Raw genomic sequence first — 23,424 nt, 5'->3', positions numbered from 1 at the left:
CTGACTGTGGGATATTATCAGAAAAGAAATGAGGTTTTAGGAAATATTATTTCCCCATAGTAATAAATAATTTTTGTTTCCTTTTTTCATTTTCTTTTTTAATACTCTTTTTAATATGTGTGTGTGTGTGTGTGTGTGTGTGTGTGTGTGTGTGTGTGTGTGTGTGTGTGTATGAGAGAGAGAGGGAGAGAGACCCCAGAGCACTGCTTAGTCTGGCTTATGGTGGTACTGGGGATTGAATCTGAGACCTTGGAACCTCAGGCACGAAAGTCTCTTTGCATAACCATTATGCTATCTCCCCAGCCTATTTTTCATTTACTGTTCTCCTTCCTCTTCTCATGATAACTTTAGTATTACTTTATTGAGGTAGTGTTGACTTCTAGGAACTATTTGTTTCCTGTCTAAAATATGCACCCAGTCCCCACTCCACCTCCACTTATTTTCACTCCCACTCCTATGTTCCATGGACTCCAACCTCAATGACTTCCCAGGTGTCCCCCAAATCTTAGAAGAACACCAGCCTGGCCTTTTTTTTTTCTTGCTAGTTTTTCTCCTAGTTGATCATGTGGGAAGCTCAATACTGTCTTGTCATCATCAAGTGTCTTCACCTTCATGAAGTCATTCTCTAGTTTATTGATTCCTTCCTTCCCCAAAATTGTTCTCTATAAAATATACCTGCTACAATATGAACAACAGAAAAGACAGCAATTTTTCTCTGCTCTGTTAGATACTGCACAGTCAAAAAAGGTTCCAGGGCAAAGAGAAGACACTGAGGGCTCAACTAGCATTGCTTTATCATGGTCTCATTGTTTTTCTTCATCGATCCTTCCACAAAAATACACTCTATGGGGGTTGGGTGGGGGTGCCCCTGGCTAAACACATGTTACAATGTGCAAGGACCCAGGTTCAAGTCTCTGGTCTCCACCTGCAGAAGGAAAGCTTTGCAAGTGGTGAAGCAGGGCTATAGATGTCTTTCTGTCTCTCTCCCTCTCTGCCTCCCCTTTAGTCTCTACTTTCATCTTTATCCAATAAAATAAATAAAAATAATTTTAAATTTTAAAAATAAATTTCTAAAAAGAATACAACCTCTAGTTATTCATATAGGACTTGATAAGAGAGATATTAATACATAGAGGGATTTGCACAATGTATATGAGAGAAAAATAGAAAAGGCAATATTTAAAATATCTACATAATAGAGATTCTTTTTAAAGAGATGAAAATATCATATGATTGACCAGTATGATTCCTAGGCATTTATTTATTCCATGAGATGGGATAGATTTAAGATGAGGTGATAGGAAGACACTACTACAGAAGAAAATATACACCAATTTGTTCATACTATAATCATTTTTTTATTTATAAAAAGGAAACTCTGACAAAACCATAGAATAAGAAGGGTACAACTCCACACAATTCCCACCACCAGAACTGCTTATCCCATCCCCCTCCCATGATAGCTTCCTATTCTTCATCCCCCTGGGAGTATGGACCCAGGGTCATTGTGGGATGCAGAAGGTGGAAGGTCTGGCTTCTGTAACTGCTTCTCCACTGAACATGAGTGTTGATAGGTTGATCCATAATCCCAGCCTGCCTCTCTCTTTCCCTAGTGGGGTGGGGCTCTGGGGAAGCAGGGCTCCAGGACACATTGGTGGGGTCATCATCTGGAACCTGGTGGCTGAAAAGAGAGTTAACATATAAAGCCAAACAATTTGTTGACTAATCATGAACCTAAAGGCTGGAATAGTGCAGATGAAGATTTGGGGGGGGGGGGGCGGGGAGGTCCTCTGTTTTGTAGATAGTTAGTAGGCATATTTTAGTTATATTACAGAGGGCCTGTGGCTAGTCTAATTATTCTTAATGACCCAAACATGGAATCAGCTTAAATAATGATCAGTGGGTAGCTTGATTTAAAAAAAAAAAAAAAACTGTAGTACAGGGTTGGGGAGATGTCATCATAATGGTTATGCAAAGGACTTTCACACCTGAGGCTCTTGAGGTCCCTGGTTCAATCCCCACTGCAACCACAAGCCAAAGCTGAGAAGTGTTCTGGTCTCTTCTTCTCTCTTTATCTCGCTCACATTTAATTAACTAACTAATTAATTAATTAAAAAGACGTTGTAATACATATACACAGTGTAATGCTTCTCAGTTTTCTGCAAAACACTCTCAACCCCAGCATAGGTATTCCTTTACTTCCATTCACCAGGACCTGAAAGCCCCCCGAAAAGTCCTTCACTTTGGTGCAATACACCAAACCAGGTCCAAGTTCTGCTTTGTGTTTCCCCTTCTGTTCTTATTTCTCAGCTTCTGCCCATGAGTGAGATCATCCTGTATTCACCCTTCTCTGTCTAGCTTATCTCACTTCACAGGATTCCTTCAAGCTTCATCCAAGTAGCTGAGTGGTATTCCATTGTGTATATAGACTATGACTTTATCAGCTGCTTCCAGGTCTTATGTATTACAAATTGTGCTAAGAACATAGATATACACAGGTCTTTTTGGATGGGTGTGTCTGGTTCTGGGAATTGCAGGGTCATAGGGTAGTTCCCTTTCTAGCCTTCTGAAAGTTCTCCAGACTGCTCTCCACAGAGCTTAAACATCTAACTCTTCCCTGGATCTCAAATCTCCAGGTTCTCAAAAAAAAAACAGATTGTGGCTTCAAGTGGACCCACTGGGCTCAGGGAGGGGACAAGACCCCTCTGAGCCTCACACCCTCCATCCTGTCAGCATCCTGCTGGCAGAGTCCTGAGGTGGGCAGTGCACACCGAGCACTGAGCAAGAACAGGAGTGCTTTCCTCTCTATCATACCTTGTCAGGAGGGATGGGGGCCAGGAAGCACTGGACACAGGAGCCCCTCCCTCTGTGCTCAGAGTCAAGTCCATTTCCTCTCTTCTGCCCACTGACCATCAGGACACCTGCTCTGTTCCTCAGATGGGCAGGAGACGGGATCCTTCCAGGGGCTGATGGCAACTTCCGATGGAGAGATTGGCTGAGATTGTTACTTACACATGCTTTTGTGAGTTCCCTGAGGATGTTAGGGTTTTGTGTTTGTTTTTTTTTTCAGTCACTTTGTGCATCTGCTAATGTGTGTTAATTAGTGAAGACTGTGGCTCAATTTCAGTATTTGTTTCTCAGGTACCTACTACTTTAGGTATAAATGTAATTTTGATTATACAAAATGTATTGTGCCTGCTAACTACTTGCTCTACTCTGTTATTTTTTTCTCACAAATATGACCATGGGAAGGCACTCTCTACAGAAGCTTCTAGAAAGCATCAAGGAGGGAAGTCCAGCACTCAGGGGCTCTGAGAGTCTCTGAACAGACCCATGTGATGGATGAGGGAAGGGCAGGAAGGTCCCTGCCTCTCAGCTCAGCTCAGCTCAGCCTCTGACACAGGGAGCTGGTGGTTCCCCTCTGCCCACACTGGGGACACATCACGGGACCCCACGAGCACAGAGACGCTGTAGCAGACCCCCAAGCTCAGGCTGGCCCAGCCTCTGGAGGAGATGCAGGTGAGAAGAAGGGTCTGTGTTGTGTCTTGTCTGCCCTGGACCATGGCTCCTTATCTGCTCTCAGCCTCTCTGTCCTCCCTCTGCAGGCTGGGTCTGAGAGGGCATCCTTTCCATGGTCACTCTGTGTCTATTCCTGGGTCCAGGAGGCTGGCTGGGCTGGGTTCACATAGTATTCAGAGGACAGAAGAGGAACCCCAAGATGCTTTAAGGCTCTTGTTGGTACCCCAGAGCCCAGCCTTCTAAGTGCTTTGCTTCAACTATGTCTTTCTTCATTTGCTTCTTTAAATTTCTGAGAGAAGATAGACTGAAATATCAATTCACTGTAGGAAGGTTGTCTAAGGGGTGTCTTCCCTGGGGTGATTTCCCCATTAGACAATTCAAAATCATAATCCTGCATTTCACTAAAGTAAAAGACTCTGGGGTGGGGTAGGGTGGGGGGTTTTAGGTCCTGGAACATGATGGCAGAGGAGGACCTAAGTGGGGGGTTGAATTGTTATGTGGAAAACTGGGAAATGTTATGCATATACAAACTATCGTGTTTTACTGTCGACTGTAAACCATTAATCCCCAATAAAGAAAAATATAAGTCATAATCCTGGAGTGGTGAAATAGCTCACTTGGGTAGTGTGCTGCTTTGCTATGTGCCCAACTCAGATCAGAGCTCTGCCCATCACACTAAAGGGAGCTTAGTGCTGTGGGTTTCTCTCCCTCTCCCTCTCCCTCTCCCTCTCCCTCTTCCTCTATCCCTGTCTCTCCATCTCTCTCCCTGTCCCTCTCCCTGTCTCTCGCTCTCTCTCTCTCTCTCTCTCTTCCTCTTTCTCTCTCTCTCTTTCTCTTTCTCTCTCTCTCTCTCTAAATTAAGTTCCTTAACTTAAAATATGATAATCTGGGAGTCAGGCGGTAGCACTGTGGGTTAAGCACACTTGGTGCAAACACAAAGACCAGCGTAAGGATCACAGTTCTATCCCCTGGCTCCTCACCTGCAGGGGAGTCACTTCACAGGCGGTGAAGCAGGTCTGCAGGTGTCTGTCTTTTTCTCCCCCTCTCTGTCTTCCCCTCCTCTCTCCATTTCTCTCTGTCCTATCCAACAATGACGACAACAATAATAACTACAACAATAAAGAAAAACAAGGGCAACAAAAGGGAATAAATAAATATTTAAATTTATAATCCTCAGAGGGTTGGGGGGATGGCTGGTGGCACATCCAGTTAAGCTCACATAGTACTAAATGCAAGGACTTGAGCAAAGACCCAGGTTCAAGCCCCCAGCTCCCCATCTGCAGGGGGTTAGACTTCTCAAGTGGCTAAGCAGTTCTGCAGGCGTCCATCTTTCTCTCCCCCTCTTCTTTCAATTTCTCTCTGTCCTACCCAATAAAATGAAAAAAAAAAAAAAAAAAATGGCTGCCAGGAGCAGTGGATTTGTAGTGCCTGCACCAAGCCCCAGTGATAACCTTGGAGGCAAGACTGAAGGAAAAGACAGCAATATCTGAAAGTTAGGTGTTTAAACACTCTTCTGAAGTTAAACAGAAGGATAGAGGGAGTTGGGACAGGGAGTGGGCTCAGGTCTACCTAGACAGCGGTGGTCAGACTCACTGTGTCCTGTTCTGAGGGACATGTCACCGAGGGGAGTCACCTGAGAATTAGGTCAAAGAACATCCCCGGCACTCTTGACACGGGTTTCTTTGTTCTGGTCTTTCACTGAGTAATATGCATGTACCTATGACTATAAATATCTGAACTTCCAAATTTCGGTGTTCAGTCGGTGGCGGACATTAAGGTGGCCTCACATCTTGCTTTCTGTGTAAATAGCAGCATTAAATGTGGGTGTGAGGGAGTCGGGCGGTAGCGCAGCGAGTTAAGCGCAGGTGGCGCTAAGCACAAGGACCAGCGGAAGGATCCCGGTTCGAGCCTCCGGCTCCCCACCTGCAGGGGAGTCACTTCACAGGCAGTGAAGCAGGTCTGCAGGTGTCTGTCCTTCTCTCCTTCTCTCTGTCTTCCCCTCCTCTCTCCATTTCTCTCTGTCCTATCCAACAACAATGACATCAATAATAACTACAACAATAAAAAAACAACAAGGGCAACAAAAGGAATAAATAAATAAAAATTTTTTTAAAATGTGGGTGTGTGATTGTCCCTTTGAGGGACAAGGGAAGAAATTGAAAGGGGAGGGGAGAACCTTCACTTAACTCTAAGTGTGTACGAAGTGCTACAACTCTTAGAGTATTCGGTAGTTCTGTGACCCTTTTTTTTTTTTTTTGCCTCCAGGGTTATCGCTGGGGCTTGGTGACTGCACTATGAATCCACTGCTCTTGGAGGCTATTTTTTTCCCCTTTTGTTGCCCTTGTTGTTTATCTTTGTTGTTATTATTGTGGTTGTTGTGATTGCTGTCATTGTTGTTGGATAGGACAGAGAGAAATCAAGAAAGGAAGGGAAGACAGAGAGGAGGAGAGAAATATAGGCACCTGCAGATCTGCTTCACCACTTACGAAGCGACCCCTCACCACCACCACCCACCCTCCCACCACCCACCCCCCCATGGGGGGAACTAGGGACTTGAACCGGGATCCTTATGCTAGTCCTTGCGCTTTGCACCATGTGGCTCTGTGACTCTTTGAGGAACTACTGTGTGGTTTTTCCATTGTGTCTATACAAATTCACATGCCAAGGAGCATGTATAGTGAATAATTTGTTAGTCTGACTTATCATTTCCTTGGTGTACAGCTCCATTAAGCTCAGTAGGCTGTTTTCAGTTTGCTTCCAGAAAATTCCATATACCAGGAACAACACAGAGGACTAATGTACAAAGCTTATTATCTCAAATCTCTTTTTTGTTTAGCTTCTGTGTCCTGGTACACCTCTACCTCTCTACCTCTCTCTCACACTCTTTCTCTCTCTCTCTCTCTCTCTCCACCCCTTCTATCTTTCTCTCTTTCTTTTCTCCCGTAACTTAAGGAGGAAATCTTGAAGCACCTTTAAAAAATACGTGCTTTGGGAGCTACCGTCTTATTCAAATCTTTGTGATCAGTGAGAATTTAGCAGACACACCCTTGAGAAATAACCATCAGAAGACAACGATAAGATGTGACCAGTGACAGCCCAGACCCAGGACCTCAGAGAATGTGAACAGTAGTGTTCACCTGGAGCCAGGAATGTGGTTTCATGCAAATCTTCTGCCAGAAACCAGGAAGACCAAGACCTCCCTGTCCTCCCATAAGAGAAGTGCTGACATGAGACTGTCACAGTGGTTGTTCTGGCTGTTTCACCCTAGCGTCCAATTCTGTCAGATAACAGAGCCGGTCATTGATTTTTATGTGTCTGTCACACAGAAATCACACAGTAAGTGGAACAGAGAAGCATCTTTCACCATTTGAAAGTGGCTTGTTCATGAAGGGATTTTAATTCAGCCACCAGAAAGGAAAAGAGAGAGAGAGAGAAAGCTGGCCCCCACACAATATGTTTTTTCATTAGTGATTTAATAATGATCGACAAGATTATGTGATAAGAGAGGTACAATTTCTACCACCAGAGTTCCGTATCCCATCCCTTCCATTAGAAGCTTTCCTATTCTTTATCCCTGTGGGAGCATGGGCCCAGGATCATTATGGGGTGCAGACGGTGGGAGGTCTGGCTTCTGTAACTGCTTCTCCGCTGGACATAGGAATTTACAGATCAATCTATAACCCCAGCCTATTTCCATCTTTCCCTAGTGGGGTAGGGATCTGGGGAGATGGGGTTTCAGGACACATTAGTGAGGACATCTGCCCAGGGAAGTCAGGTTGGTGTCATGGTAGCATCTGCAATTTGGTGGCTGAAAAGCATTAAGATATAAAGCAGAACAAACTGTGGACTAATCAGGAACCTAAATGTAAGAGTATAGCAGATGAGATTTGGGGTCTTCGTGTTGGAAGAAGCTAGGAAGTCTATTTTAGGTATATTCCAAGGGGACCATGACTTTACTAATTTTTTCCTGGGCCAAACAGCTAATGTGTAGATGGCTGGACTACCAGGCTACCCCACTATCTGGGGCTCCAGTCAGGAAATCCTTGGATTCCCACACAGTTATGATGGACCTAGGCCTCTAACAGATCTCTCTCTCCACCATCACTGGTCATCTCCATCAGGAACAACATAATAAACGCTCTTGTGGGCCTCTACAGCACATGTTTATTTTTTAATTTATTTATTATTAGAGATAGCAAGAAATTGAAAGGAGAGGGGAGATAGAGAGGGAGAGAGACAGAGAGTCACCTGCAGACCTGTTTCACCACTCATAAAGCTTTCCCCCTGCAGGTGGGGACCGGGGTCCTTGAGCACTGTAGTGCGACAGGCTTATCTTCTTCTTTTGGGGGATGTAGGAAAAGCCCCCTTGTGGCCATCCCACCATTTTGTGTACTTAGAGTGTTGTCAGCCTCTCTGTCCTGCACTGTCCCTGAATATCTGTCTCCAGCTGCTCCTCTGCTGGTGATCTAGGGCTTAGAAGGCAGGAGAGTGACCCAGAAGCAAACACATAAAAGACTTTGGTTCTTGGGGCTGGAGAGAGAGTTTTAGAAAACATTGTGTCAAGCAGGCAGCCTAGGTGAGTGTCACGTGAGATTGTCACAGTACCAGAGGAGGTTGTGGCACTGTGCTGTCTCTCCTTTTTTTTTAAAGATAGTTATTTTTTTGTTTATATTTATAAACTGGAAACACTGACAAGACCACAGGATAAGAGGGGTACAATTCCCACCACCAGAACTCTGTATCCCATCCCCACCCCTGATAGCTTTCCTATTCTTTCTCAATGTGGATCAACAATGGCAAAGAATGTTCCATCCTCCAACGAGGGAGGGGTTAGATAACATTATCTACCACCTGAAGAAGATGGCTCCCAGCGGCATTTTTTTTCCTCCTCTTTCCATTTCTCTCTGTCTCTATCCAATAATAAATAAGTAAAACAAAATTTAAAAAAAAAAACATGCAGTTGTCTGCATGAAGTTTGATTTTAGAATCATGAAACCAGGTCATATGCTAGTTATTAGAAACTTTACATTGTCACACACATGAGCTCAATGAGGAAAAATTGGGCCCTGAGCAGATGACCTCACCAGTATGTCCCAAAATCTCACCTCTCCAGAACCCAACCCCACCAGGGGAAGATAGAAACAGGCTAGGGGTATAGATCCACCTGCCAACATTCATGTTCAGCAGCGAAGCAATTACAGAAGCCAGACCTTCCACCTTCTGTGCCCCATAAAGATCATTGGTCCAGACTCCCAGAGAGATAGAAAATAAAAAAGCTTCCAATGGGGGGGATAGGGTCTAGAACTCTAGTGGTGGGAATCGTATGGAATTGTACCCCTCTTATCCCAAAGTTTTGTCAATCGTTATTAAATCCCTAGTAAAAAAATATTTTTTTTTTAAAAGTGGGCCCAGGAGGTAGGGCAGTGGGTAAATCTCTGGAGGGCTTGCAATGGAGCAAAATTATATCAATTTAAGGTTCTGAGTCAAGCTAAGATTTTCATGGTCTTTGCTATGTCACACATGTACGTAGCATGTTTTCATGTAATCAGAAGTTTCATCCATACGTGTGTGTGGTGAATGGACTATAGTGAAAAGTTTCACTGGATAAGAGCCGAGGCCACCGCTGTGTATTTTCGTGAATGTTAATAACTGGAAACAAACATTCAGACATTGATAAGTTCAGTTTTGAAAGATGACTAGTATTTGTATTTACTTAATATCCGATTTTCTTACTTTATTTCCTATTAAATCAGAAATCCACAAGATACTGAACAAGAGCCATCCCTGGAGTCCAGGTGAAGATCTAGAGGCCAGAGGACAGCAGGGACCCAGCTGGACCCCTGGAAGCTCAGACATCAGCATCACAGGCGTCTCTGTCCCAGGCTCTTGGGACACACATGTCCAGGATTCTGCAGGGTGTCAGGAGAGACTGGACTTTGGGGTCAGGACGGGGTTCATCTGCTTGCTGGAGCCTCGAGGCTGTGAGAGCAGGTCCTGCCTGAGAAGGGCTCCCCCAGAGTCCCAGGCTGTGTCCTTGTCCCAGGCTGGGGAGGTCTGAGCCTGAGTGTGTGCAGAGACGGTGCCCCTGAGCCCAGAGATCCTGGTCCCTTCCCATCTCCACCTTCACAGGGGACATGGGAGCAAGCCAGCAGAGGCCTTCAGGCTCCAGCTATCTTACGTTTCTCTCCCGGTCACACTTACTTTTAAATTGTTCCTCAAAAGCAGGGGGAAACACAGATTTGAACACCATGTTCAGTAATAACACTGAACTGCTATCTGCTCGTTTCCAGTCTGTCATTGATGTGCTGACCTTAGTCACCAGTCTCCTTGGTTTGGGGGGGAACGGGGCTGTCATCTGGCTGCTGGGTTTCTGCATCAAGAGGAACCCCTTCACCGTCTACATCCTCAACTTGGCCTGTGCCGACTTCACCCACATCTTAGCCAATGGTGTCTGGCTCACACTTTATCTTACATATCATCGTATGAGACCCCTCAAGGAGTTCATAAGAGCAATTTCCCTCCCTTCTTACCTGGTGGGCCTTTTTCTGCTGATGGCCGTCAGCACCGAGCGCTGCGTCGCTGTGCTCTGCCCACTCTGGTATAGATGCCACCGCCCTGCCCATCTCTCCTCCATCCTGTGTGCCCTCATCTGGGGGCTGGCATGTTCTCTGGGGACACTGGGTCTCTTGTGTGACTGCTTGATAGGTGTCTCCTGTAAAAACTTGCACCTGGCCTTTCACTGCATGGCCTTCTTCACCTTCCTGGTGCTCTGTGTGTCCAGCCTGACTCTGCTCATCCAGGTCCAGTGCAGCTCCAGGAGGAGGCAGCCCAGCAGGCTCTACCTGACCATCCTGCTCAGCGTGCTGGCCTTTCTGTTCCTTGATCTGCCTCTTGATGCCAGTTTATTGACCAATAGAGCTCTCCATCATTACAATATGATCATTCCCTACTGCATGTTTTCAACTTCCTCTCTACTGTGAGTAATGTGCTGAACCCCATCATCTACTTCTTTGTGGGGAGACACAGGCAGCCACGGGGCAGGAAGCCACTCCGGGAAGTGCTCCAGAGTGCGTTGATGGATGAGGAGGAAGAGGAAGAACACAGGAGAGGGAACCCTGACTCCTGAGTGAAGAGGATCTCCCCCTGAGCTAGGTCTATGTCCCCTGGTCCTTCAGACAGGCCCACAGCACAGATGCTACAGTTATAAAGACATGTTAGCTACCCTGCCTACTGCCTGAATTTAATATGAGAAAATATACTGCAGGAGAAGACTTTACAACTTTATCTGTCGCATGTAAAGCAGGCTACTGTGTGATCCATTCATCTTACTCTCTGTATCTCCCACCTAGAAACTTCTTCTCCTAGTCTTGCCCATATAGAATTTCTGCACACCTCTCCTCTGGAAAGGGGAGCACCAGGCCCACATGCACAGGTGTCCCCCACCTACAGGGACCTATCTCTTTCTCTGGCCTGTTCCCCTGGTTGGCCCCACAGACCTGGTCTCTGACCCCACTGCACTGACCTGGCAGCCCTTCAGGGCATATGCTACAAACCCCTCTCCTTCACCCACCAGCTGAGTGTAGGCTTCTGTCTTGGGTGAACCCTCATCTCTAAGGTGTCTGGAACTCAGGTGCTGAGACCCATGTCCCCACCTGTCTCTGAGATGACTGCCTGTGTGTCCACATGTCCACACACTGACCTGCTGGATGTGTCCACTCTGCAAAGCCTGTGCTTTTCTGATGAGCTCAGACTGTGGTACAGGATGGGGAACATGCTGGGTTCCCAGCAGAGTCTTCCTCATTGGTGGACATCATTTCCTGGGTCACCTGCATGTCAGATGTGACAAACACCACTTCCATGTCAGGAGGGCAGCCTGGATCAGAGAGAACCATAGCCCAACCTTGAAAGCCTAAGTTACCCATCACAGACACTTTGCCTTTGCTTTCATTTCTTTGAGGTATCCTGTGAGGCTGAAGACACAGTAGATATGTCCTCCATGATCATCGAATAACATGTAATTTCTTGGTAAGGAAAATGTAGCAACTAAACAGGTTTTTACCATTAAGATTCCTAGGCATACTTATTCAATTATGTGGACTTGTTTTTCAAGTCAAACAGGTAGATAAATCTTTATATTAAACTATATGTCCATCCCCTTAATCCTATATAATAAGTAGTAAATAATAATAATTATTATTATTTATTTGTATTAGTGATTTAATATTGATTTAATATTGATTTTAATATTGAATTTAATATTGATTTAATATTGACAAAATTATAAGATAGTAGGGGTGTAATTTCATAATGTTCCCACCACCAGAGTTCTGTGCCCCTCCACTGGAAACTACAGTAGTTCTCCCAAGGTCACAGATATGGGTTGACTATATAAATGTATCTATATCTATCTATAATTTTACCCCATTTTTTCTATGGTTCTTCCTTTATATTTCATTTCTTTTTCTTAATTCTTTTTTTAATATCTATTTATTAGATTGTGTTGCCCTTGTTGTTTCTTTGTATTGTAGTTACTACTGTCATCATTGTTGGATAGGACAAAGAGTAATGGAGAGAGGACGTGAAGACAGAGAGGGGGAGAGAAAGATGGACACCTGAAGACCTGCTTCACCGCCTGTGAAGCGACACCCCTGCAGGCAAGGAGCCAGGGGCTCGAACCAGGATCCTTATGCCGGTCCTTGTGCATTGTGCCACCTGTGCTTAATCCGCTGCACTACCAACCAACTCCCTGCTTCATTTCTAAGTCACACCTATACCTACTACTTTTGAATGTCCTTCCTTTTTTTCTCTTTTCTCTCAGGTGAAACCATGCCTGGATTCCTCTGGTGTTTTCCAAATTTGCTTCCCTTTCCGTGATGGTACAAAAACAAGATTCCTTGTGGTAAACACTTCGAGTCCTGGAGGGATGGGGGTAGAGAGTTCTTTGGTCTTCTCCCCCTACCCTTTATCCTTCTGGAAGTATGGACACAGGTTTTTTTGGAGGTGCAGAACCACTTCCACAATCTTACTACTATTTTTTTTTAATATTTCTTATTATTTATTTTCCCTTTTGTTGCCCTTGTTGTTTTGTTGTTGTAGTTATTTTTGTTGTTATTGATGTCATTGTTGTTGGATAGGACAGAGAGAAATGGAGAGAGGAGGGGAAGACAGAGAGGGGGAGAGAAAGACAGACACCTGCAGACCTGCTTCACTGCCTGTGAAGCAACTCCCCTGCAGGTGGGGAGCCGGGGTCTCAAACTGTGATCCTTATGCTGGTCCTTGCGCTTTGCACCACATGCGCTTCACCCGCTGTGCTACTGCCCGACCCCCACTACTATTTTTTTATGCTCACACCCACGAGGGCTGAGGAGCCCCCACCTGACATAGGGCTGAGCGGGGCAGGACGGGAGCTGCTCCTGGGCAGCCTGTGTCTCCATCTCACCTGCTCCTCACCCCGTGAGGGACCATCTCTGGGTCACAGCTGCCGCTGCATCTCAACATGGCCGCCTGTCACCTGTTGTATTTTTATTATTCCTGTGAAGACATTCCTGTTTATTTGAATTTCCAACCTGTTGTTTTGTGACTTGTGAGTTTTAATGATGAACTACTGTATATTTCCTTTTTTTTAAAAAAGTGTCACATTTTCACTTTTCTTTTTTTATTTTTTTAATATTTATTTATTTATTCCCTTTTGTTGCCCTTGTTGTTTTATTGTTGTAGTTATTGTTGTTGTTATTGACGTCATCACTGTTGGACAGGACAGAGAGAAATGGAGAGAGGAGGGGAAGACAGAGAGGAAAGAGAAAGATAGACACCTGCAGACCTGCTTCACCACTTGTGAAGCAACCCCCCCCCACCCCCCCGCAAGAAGGGAGCCGGGGGCTTGAACCGGGATCTTTATCCTTGCGCTTTGTACCATATGCGCTTAACCCGCTGGGTCGTTGAACCACAAGTACTCAGACACCATTCTGAGCAATTTTAACCCCTTGCCTATGAACAGAATAAGGCCACCTTCAAAATGGGACTATTCTTAAGGTTGAGTGGTACACAAAGACATGGGTTTCGGGGCTCTGCTCCCTATCTGCAGATCGGGGAAGCTTCATGAGTGGTGAACAGATCTGCATGAGTCTATCTTTCTCCCTCCCCTCCCAATTTCTCTCTGTCCTATCCAATAATATAGCGGTAGGGCAGGGGGAGGAAAAGAAAGGAAAGGAGAGGAGGGGAGGGGAGGGGAGGGGAGGGGAGGGGAGGGGAGGGGAGAGGAGAGGAGAGGAGAGGAGAGGAGAGGAGAGGAGAGGAGAGGAGAGGAGAGGAGAGGAGAGGAGAGAGGAAAGGAGAGAAGAGGAAAGAAAAGGAAAAAATGGTCACTGGGATCAGAGAATTCATAGTGCCAGCACTAAGCCCCAGTTATAACTGGTAGAAGAAGAGGAGGAGGAGGAGGGAAAAGAAGAAAGGAAAAGGATATTCTCACAACAAGGACTTCACTTTTCTGTATAGTTGGTACATTCCAATAGCTTGATGACTCTTGGGCCCTGGGAAGAAGAGGTGAGAGGAGCTGAAGGGCCTCACAACAAAGAAGGAAAGTGACCAAAATGAAACATATAAAAGAGGCTGTAAAGTCCAGCCCAGGGCCATGGGTCACGCTGAGCTACCCCAGCCCTGGATGACCTGCTTCAGGCTCTCTCGACATGTACTGTTTACTTGCTAATGAGCTATCTACCTGCTACCCACCTGCTTGCATAAGACATTCCTTACTTAATTGAACTCTGGGTCTAATAAAAGCTCATTTACATAAGCTGATGAGAAGGACTCGTTCAATTACTTGCCCGTTCACCTCCAGCCCATTCATCTGGTGCCAACCCCAAGACCATCTCTCCCACAAGAAGCACTTCTTGGTCTCATCTCTTAGCAAGTTAGCATCAGTGAGTGTCATCTCTGCTGTGTGTCAGAGCTTCTGAGGTTATGTGTTCTTTAACAACAAGCTTGTATCCTGACTGACAAGTCCCCATTTTCCCTAATCCTCAGTTTTTGGAAACCAGAACTCCATTCTCTCTCTCTCTCTCTCTCTCTCTCTCTCTCTCCCTCCCCCTCCCCCTCCCCCTCTCCCTTTCCCTCTCTCCCTCTCTCTGTCTGTCTTTCTCATGTCATCAACAAGACTTTACCACTTTGGGTAAAAATTTTCAGATGAGAGAGACAGAGCTGGAGTAGCAAAAGGAGAGTAAGAAAGATGCCACCATGCCGAAGCTCCCTGCCCTCAGCACAGTACAGGCTGGTTAAGCAGGCCCCCTAACAAGCGAGCTGCCTGCCTATTAAAGTGCTACACTCTGTTGTTAAAATTTCATAGGCTCTAGCTGGGCGGGCTAGTTTCACGGGTGGGTAACAGAGAGGCGGAGACAACGGCTGGGCAGGGAAGCTGTATTTCTTTTTTTTTTTTTAATTATTTATTTATTTATTCCCTTTTGTTGCCCTTATTGTTTTATTGTTGTGGTTTTTATTATTGTCGTTGTTGGATAGGACAGAGAGAATTGGAGAAAGGAGGGGAAGACAGAGAGGGGTAGAGAAAGATAGACACCTGCAGACCTGCTTCACCACCTGTGAAGCGACTCCCCTTGCAGGTGGGGAGCCAGGGCTCAAACCGGGATCCTTACTCGGGTCCTTGCGCTTTACACCACCTGTGTTTAACCACTGCGCTACAGCCTGACTCCCGGAAGCTGTATTTCTTTATTCACGAACAACGATTCATAAACTAAGACAAACTAATCACCAAACAGAACTCTGCTGTCTCTTTGCGGCGGCGCAAGCACTCTCTCTTACTCTGCAACTCAGGAACTCTATCCAACTCCGGAACTCTGGAACTCTGGCAGGGTTCCTGGGGCGGGGCCAAGCGGGCCCCGTGAAACTAACTGGACTGATCCAATTCTCTTGGCGGGGGAGAACTAGAACCCAATGTAAAGCATACAACAACACTCTTTAAGTCCATTTACAGAATTCACACACAGATGGCATCCTATGACATTTTTGTTTCTAAAGGCCAGGTAGTTCAATCATCAGAGTTAAAGCATCAGAGTTCTCTCCAGGAACCATGGAGGCCAGGAGAGATCAGAGTAGCATATTCAAGGTTTCAAAAGACAGCAGTTGCCACACATAACTTTACCCTGAAAGATCATCATCCAAATATAAAAGAGCAATCAAAACAGTCTGGGTGTATGCCCTCAGAAACAGAGGGGTGGGTGGCCAAGCCACAGAGCCAGGCAACCTGGCCCCAGGGTCCTGCCTGCAGGTAACATGGGGGGAGTAAGTCAGACACTCCCATGGGCTCACAGGCTCTCTCCCAAGGGTGCAGCTGTCAGCCTTCGAGGAGTATCCTTTATGCATCCTGACTGGTATCCCCTCCCTCACCCCAAGACTGCAAGATTTTGTCTGATACCATCTTGCTAAATTTTTGTACTTAGATCCTTACAGACCTGTTCTCCCGGGCCAGTGATGTTATGCAACTGATATCAGCTATAAGTTCCAACCTCTTCCTTTCTGGGATCACCTGCCAACGCCTCTTGGCCATAAATCACATCTCAACACCCACAGAGGAGCCTTCTGGCTCCGGTTCCTGTCTCTGAGCCAGTACCACCCCAGCAGAAACACAACCGCCAGGGCCTGGAGACCGAGGGCGTGGGGGCTGCTGGCCTCCAGGAGCTCCGGCCCCACCGTCAGCCTTAGGTCCTTCCAGAGGGACATTTGAGTCAGCTTACTGAGATGCCACTGCAGCTGCTGCTCAGATTCCCATCACAGCGGCACAGAACCTCCAGGCCAGCTTGGATGGCAGACGAGCTTCGGACATGTGCAGGCCTTCCAGGAAGAGCAGGGCATTGCCCCCAGCCCCACAAGGCCTTGCGCACCTCTGGGCTGAGCTGCTACTAAGTTCTCTGCCACAGCGGTGATAAAAGGCTTTTGCTTGGCAAGCCCTCTCTCATGACACAGGAGATTCCAGTGTTGTTTGTTTGGTTGGCTGGTTTTATTAATGATACCAGAGTTTATTTACTGAGGGGAGAGAGGAGAGTCAGAGAAGCAGAGCATCACGGTGCAGAGAAAGGATGGAGCTCTGGTCTTAATTCTACTTCAGAATCCAGTGCTTTATCTACTGAGCTACCTCCCAGACTCCAAGAGTTTCAGGAGCTTTGTGTCTAAGAAGAGAAAGAATGGGAGTCGGGCTGTAGCGCAGCGGGTTAAGCGCAGGTGGCGCAAAGCACAAGCACCGGCATAAGGATCCCGGTTGGAGCCCCGACTCCCCACCTGCAGGGGAGTCGCTTCACAGGCGGTTGAGCAGGTCTGCAGTTGTCTACCTTTCTCTCCCCCTCTCTGTCTTCCCCTCCTCTCTCCATTTCTCTCTGTCCTATCCAACAACAACAACAGCAATGATAACTACAACAATAAAACAACAAGGGCAACAAAAGGGAATAAATAAATAAAATTAAACACTGGGGAGGTGACTGTACTTTAAGAAGAAGAAGAAGAAGAAGAAGGAGAAGGAGAAGGAGAAGGAGAAGGAGAAGGAGAAGGAGAAGGAGAAGGAGAAGAAGAAGAAGAAGAAGAAGAAGAAGAAGAAGAAGAAGAAGAAGAAGAGTTAGGGGCTTGAACTTGGGTCTTTGCTCATTTTAACATGTGTACTCAACCAGCCAGCCCATAAATGTTTTTATTTACTAAGAGCTGGGAGATGGTTCACAGGATAGGGCATGTCCACGGGGCTCAGGTTCAAACCAGCTGGTTGGAGTCAGCCCAAGAGCAGAGAAAGTGCCCACATACAATGCTCCAGAGAAAACACAGAGGAATAGATAGAGATTGATGGAAAGAGAGCTTGGCATAATACTAACATCTCAAAGAAGAAAGACCCTAAGTAGTCAGTCATTAGGAAAAGGATATTGAAACAAAATTTTATTTATGTATGTATTTATTTATTTAGTGTAGGGGTAGGGGGTCCAGGATGTGTGTGTGGAGGGGGAAGAAAATGGGTTTTTATTCATCAATACCATGCAAAATGCCCCGAGCAAGGATCCAGGTTCAAGCCCCCGCTCCCCCCCTGCAGTGGGGACACTTCACCAGTGGTGAAGCAGGTCTGCAGGTGTCTATTTTTCTCTGTCTCCCCCCTCTCCCTTCTCAATTTCTCTCTGTCCTATCAAATAAAAAATGAAAAATGAAAAAAAAAATGGCCACCAGTGTCGCTTGCTGCGGTGGCGGAGGCGGGACGCAGAAAAAGGAGGTTTGGAGCAGAAAGGGAACACAATCCTTTATTCACAGGGACCTCAGGATCGGGGTGGGAACCCAGCAGTTGGGGCCATGTGGAGCTAGCCAAAATGGCAGCCTCCTGCTATGTGCTGCACCCTTCCGTCACCAAGGTGAAAAGCGGGCAAGAGAACAAGGGGCGGAAGAAGAAGGGCTTTTATGGGAATAGCTCTCTCGTGAGAATGAGAAGGGGGAGGAGTAACCATAGCACTCCAACTATTGACAATGCCCTGAGGGCACAACATGGCGGAACAGGCGCTCGAGAATGTCCCAACTCTCGCGTGGGAACTAGCAATAGCCTGAGGGGACAACATGGCAGATGTGACTGCGTCTGCACAATTTCCCAGCACACCAAGAGTAGTAGTGGATTCGTAGTGCAGGAAGCCCCAGCGATAACTGTGGAGGCAAAAAAAAAAAAAAAAAAAAAGTTAACAGCAACAAGCACACATTAAAATAAGAATGGCAAAGCTTTTTACAAATGCTTTACACAACAAAGTGTAAACATAATAGTCTTTCACGCTTACAAGGGAATACCACTGGACTAAAAGAAGTCATCAGTTTCTCTTAAAACTAGATTACAGTGGTACTTAGAAACAACATGTAAGACACCAAGTCCCTGTGCGGTGTATTCTAGACAAGTAAGGATTTATTCCAGATGCATCTCCAGCTGCTAAGAAGACATCTGCTCAATTTAACACCTGTTGTCAGTGAATGTGAAAGCTCCAAAGAGAAAAAAAAAAAATGGCAAAGGAGGGATACAAACTGGAAACCAAATGCAGCCCTTGAGGAGATTGCCAAGTCAGGATAAAGACAACAATGCCCATTGTCAGAATCATTTGCTCTGGAAAAGACCTAGAATTTGCTTCTGTAGAGCAGTGCTGTCAACAAAAGCTATTAGGGCCTGGAAGGGAGAAGTGCTGGTGTGAGAAGAAGCAGACTTAGCTGTATGTTATCTGTTTTCTCCTTGAGGATTTTTTTTTTTTCTTATAACTCAGAAAACTGGAGCCAGGATTTGGCACACCTGGTTAAGCAGACACAGTACAAGGCACAAGGACCCAGGTTCAAGCCCCCGGTCCCTACATGCAGGGAGAAAAGCTTCACAAGTGTTGCACCAGAGCTGCAGGTGGCTCTCTGTCTCCTTCCCTGTCTCTATCACCCCCTCTCCTCTCAGTTTCTCTCTGTCTCTATCCAATAATAAATAAATAAAAAGAGGTTTTGTTTTTAATAAGTTTAAAAAAAAACTCAGAAAATTAACAGAACAGAATCTGCCAGGCACAATATGTGCAAATATAGTAAGATAGTAGATTAGAAAAGCAACAGCTACAAACGCAAGCCTTTCCAAACTAAAAACACCAGCCATTTGGAAATACATTGTGAAATCACTCCGCTTCTCTGTTGGCAATACACAAACAGGAAAAACAAAACCCCAGGACTGGGCTACTCAAGGGAGTGAGTTTCCCCCAGGACATTTGGCAATGTCTGAAGGCATTCATTGTCACCAAGAGGCTCATTCAGGGTGGGGGAGCTAGCTGAGTAAAGCACTGGATAAAGCACTAGATTTACAGGCACTAGACTCCAGGTTTGACCCTCTACACTGCACAGGCCAGAGCTGAGCAGAGCTATGGTCTCTGTCTCTGTCTCTCTCTCCCTCATATTTTTTAAATTTTATTTTATTAGTGATTTAATAATGATAGACAAGATTGTGGGATAGAAGGGGTACAATTCCACACAATTCCCACCACCAGAGTTCCATATCCCCTCCCCTCCATTGGAAGATTCCTTATTTTTTTTAATATGTATTTATTTATTTCCTTTTGTTGCCCTTGTTGTCTTATTGTTGTAGTTATTATTGTTGTCGTCATTGTTGGATAGGACAGAGAGAAATGGAGGAGGGGAAGACAGAAAAGGGAAGAGAAAGACAGACACCTGCAGACCTGCTTCACTGCATGTGAAGCGATTCCCCTGCAAATGGGGAGCTGGGGGCTCGAACCAGGATCCTTACGCTGGTCCTTGCACTTTGCGCCAACTACACTTAAACCATTGCACTACCGTCCAACTCCCAAAGATTTCCTGTTCACTATCCCTCTGGGAGCATGAACCAAAGATCTTTTTGGGGTGCTGAAGGTGGATGGTCTGGCTTCTATAATTGGTTTTCTGCTGGACATGGTATTGGCAGTTCAGCCCATACTCCCAGCCTGTTTCTATCTTTCTTTAGTGGGGCAGGGCTCTGGAGAGGTGGGGTTCCAAGACATTGGCGAGGTCATCTGACTAGGGAGGTCAGGTTGGCGTCTTGGTAGCATCTGCAACTTGGTAGCTGAAAAGCATTAAGATATAAAGCAGAGCAAATTGTTGAATAATCAGGAACCTAAAGGTGAGAGTATAGCAGATGAGATTTGGGGTCTTCGTGTTGGTTGGAAGAAGCTAAAAAGTCTATTTTAGGTATATTCCAAGGGGCCCGTGACTACTGATTTTTGCCTGGGCCCGACAGCTAACATGCAGGTAGGCTATCCCTCAGAGGGAGGCCTGGGATGCCCCTACACAGCTATTCCCCAAGAGAACCCAACCATCTCAAAGAAGGAGGAAATAGCCAAGGTACCAAAGCCTTCAAGGTCAAAGTGGTGTTTCATTTTAAAATGAACTTAGGGGAAGGGAGGGTGAGCCGTACCTTGGGTGGGTGGCTGGTTAAACATACACGTTACCATGCACAAGGACCCAGGTTCAAGCCCCTGGTCCCCACCTGCAAGAGGAGAGCTTCACAGTGGTGAGGCAGTGCTGCAGCTGTCTCTCTTTCTAGCCCTATCATCCCTTTCCCTCTCAATGTCTCTTTGACTCTATCCAATAAAATAAAAAACAAATTTTTAAAAAATAATTTGGACATACCTAAAATAAACTTCCTAGCTTCTTACCACCCTAAAATCCCTATTCTCACCTGTCTATTCCTACTTTCTGGCTCCTATATGAAATATTTTTGCCCTGTGTCATAACTTACAGTCTTTCAGACACTAAATTGCAGATGTTACTATAATGCCATCCTGAACTCCATGGGCAGACGACCTCACCAACGTGGCCCAGAACCTCACCTCTCCAGAGCCCTACCTCACTAGGGAAAGACAGAAACAAGCTGGGGGTATGGATCAACCTTCCAACGCCCATGTCCAACAGAGAAACAATTACAGAAGCCAGAACTGCTACCTTCTGCCCCCAAAAAGAATTTTGGTCCATACTCCCAGAGGGAGTTTTAATGTTAGGGGAAGAAGACTAGGGGACTCTGAAACACAATTCCATCAGAACACAGAGAGAGAAGAGGGAAAAAGGAAGGACATTCAGAAGTAATAATAGGTATAGCTGTGACTTAAAATGGAAGAGAAGGCAGGGACATAGAACAAAATGGGGGGGGAGGTAGATATAGATAGATAGATAGATAGATAGGTAGGTAGGTAGGTGGTAGATAGATAGATAGATAGATAGATAGGTAGGTAGGTAGATAGGTAGGTAGATAGATAGGTAGGTAGGTAGATAGATAGATAGATAGATAGATAGATAGATAGATAGGTTGGTAGGTAGGTAGATAGATAGATAGGTAGGTAGATAGGTAGGTAGGTAGGTAGGTAGATAGATAGATAGGTAGATAGATGGGTAGATAGGTAGATAGATAGATAGATAGATAGATAGATAGATAGATAGATAGATAGATAGATAGATAGATAGATATAGAAATAGTAGTCAGCCCATATCTGTGACCTTGGGAGAATCACAGCAGTTTTGGTAGTGAGGATGGTGTGGAATTATACCCCTATTATTTTGTAATTTTGTGAATCATTAATAAAAGTAAAATAAATTGAGCTGAAGTGAAAGAAGTTTAATAAAAATGTGAATCCCTGTCAAAAAAAATGGCCTGAGGCTATGACTGAGGAGTGAGCACTTTCTGTGCCTTGCCATGTGTGAGGGGCCCTGAGTTTGAGCCCTGGCACAGTAGGAGAGCACCATGGACAGCAGTGAAGAAGGCAGGACACAGATGAGGGCTGACACTGCCATCCTCAAAGAGCCCTCTGGCCAAAGAGAATCAGAATGTGCAACCCAGCCAGGGCCAGCTTGTGCAACCTGGAGTGACTGGGCTCCACAGTCATAGGTGGGATCGCCACTACAAAAGGTGATGCAGGAGGCCAGGCAGTGGTACACTTGGTTGAACACACACGTTACAAAGCCCCAAGGACCTGGGTCCAAGCCCCAGTTCCCCACCTGCAATGAGGAAGCTTCAAAAATACTAAAGCAGGCCTGCAAGTGTCTTATCTTTCTCCCCTATCTCCCACTGCTCTCTCAATTTCTCTCTGTCCTAGTAAATAACAAACAGAAAGGGGGAGGAAAAAAGAAAGATAAAAATGGCCCCTGGGAGCAGTAGATTCAGAGTGTAGGCATTGAGCGCCAGTGATAACCCTGATGGCGATTAAAAAAAAAAAAATGGGAGTGGTGAAAATAAATAAATAATCTATTGGCAATCAAAAGAAATAAAATTTAAAAATAAAGTAAAAGTGATACAGTGCACTGAAATTAATAAGAATCACTGAATTCTTGATCTTTTCTGTTTTAAGTTTTGTAGTTTCATTATTTTTTATTAAGATTTACTCATTTATACACTGGATTGCCGGAGAAGTCCTGTGATGTACATTTCTATGGTTTTCTATGCAAAAATGTGTCAAGATTTTTCCAACAAAGCACTGTTACAAGAAAGGGAGAGAATGAGATTGGAGGGGTGGAGAGGCAGGCGGTTGTGCACCCGGTTAAGCATACATATCACCATACGCAAGGATCCAGGTTCGAGCACCCACTCCCCATCCGCAGGGAGGATGCTTCATGAGCTTCAGGTGAAGCAGGTCTGTGGGTGTCTCTCTTTCTCTCTCCCTCTATAGTACCCCTTCTCAATTTCCCTCTGTGCTGTCAAAAAATAAAAAAATAAAGTAGAAAGGGGAAAAAAATGGCCTCCAGGAGCCATGGATTTGTAGTGCTGGTGCTGAGCCCCAGTGATAACCTAGGAGGCAAGAGGAAAGAGGGAGAGAAAGAGAGACAGAGAGAGACAGAGAGAGACAAAGAGACAGAGGCCATAGCACTGCTCAGCTCTGGCATAAGGTGTTGCTACAGACTGATCTTGCAAGTGAGTGCTCTAGCAATGCCCTATCTCCCTTGCCTCATACTTCCTATCAAAAGACGTGTTCTTTATTATTATTATTACTATTAGCAGTAGTAGTAGTGATTTAATACTGATTTACAACAGAGGTATAATTCCACACCGTTCCCACCACCAGAGTTCTGTGTCCGTATTTCCTCCACTGGAAACTGCAGTAGTTCTCCCAAGGTCATAGATAGGAGTTGACTATTATTTCTATGACAATCTGTCTATCTCTCCATCTATCTACCTATTTTGACCTTTATTTTCTATGGTCCTGCCTTCTTTTCCTTTCTAAGTCACACACCTACCACTTCTGAGTGTTTTTTTTTTTTTCTCTTTTTCTTTTTTTTCTTTTCTCTCCCCAGGTCCTAATGGAATTGGGAATTGGAGTTCAGATCCCTCTGGTCATCTTCCCCTAACATTTATCCCTCTGGAAATATGGACCAAAATTCTTTATAGGTGCAGAAGGT

General features: G+C 45.4%; 1 protein-coding gene across 2 annotated transcripts in view; it reads left to right on the top strand.

Annotated features, from left to right (window-relative positions):
- Positions 1–3,478: 3,478 nt before the first annotated feature.
- The window catches only part of LOC103109610 (mas-related G-protein coupled receptor member A2-like), a 52,021-nt gene continuing 32,075 nt past the window's right edge, over positions 3,479–23,424 (top strand). For both annotated transcript variants that reach the window (XR_009545738.1, XM_060177424.1), the window contains exon 1: positions 3,479–3,519. The gene's annotated coding sequence lies outside the window, so the exon portion shown is untranslated. The remainder of the gene's footprint in view (positions 3,520–23,424) is intronic.

Source organism: Erinaceus europaeus, chromosome 17, assembly GCF_950295315.1.
Source record: "Erinaceus europaeus chromosome 17, mEriEur2.1, whole genome shotgun sequence".
In the NCBI taxonomy this organism is placed as follows: Eukaryota; Metazoa; Chordata; class Mammalia; order Eulipotyphla; family Erinaceidae; genus Erinaceus; species Erinaceus europaeus.
Note: the sequence above shows the minus strand (reverse complement) of the source record. Positions and strands in the feature narration are given on the sequence as shown.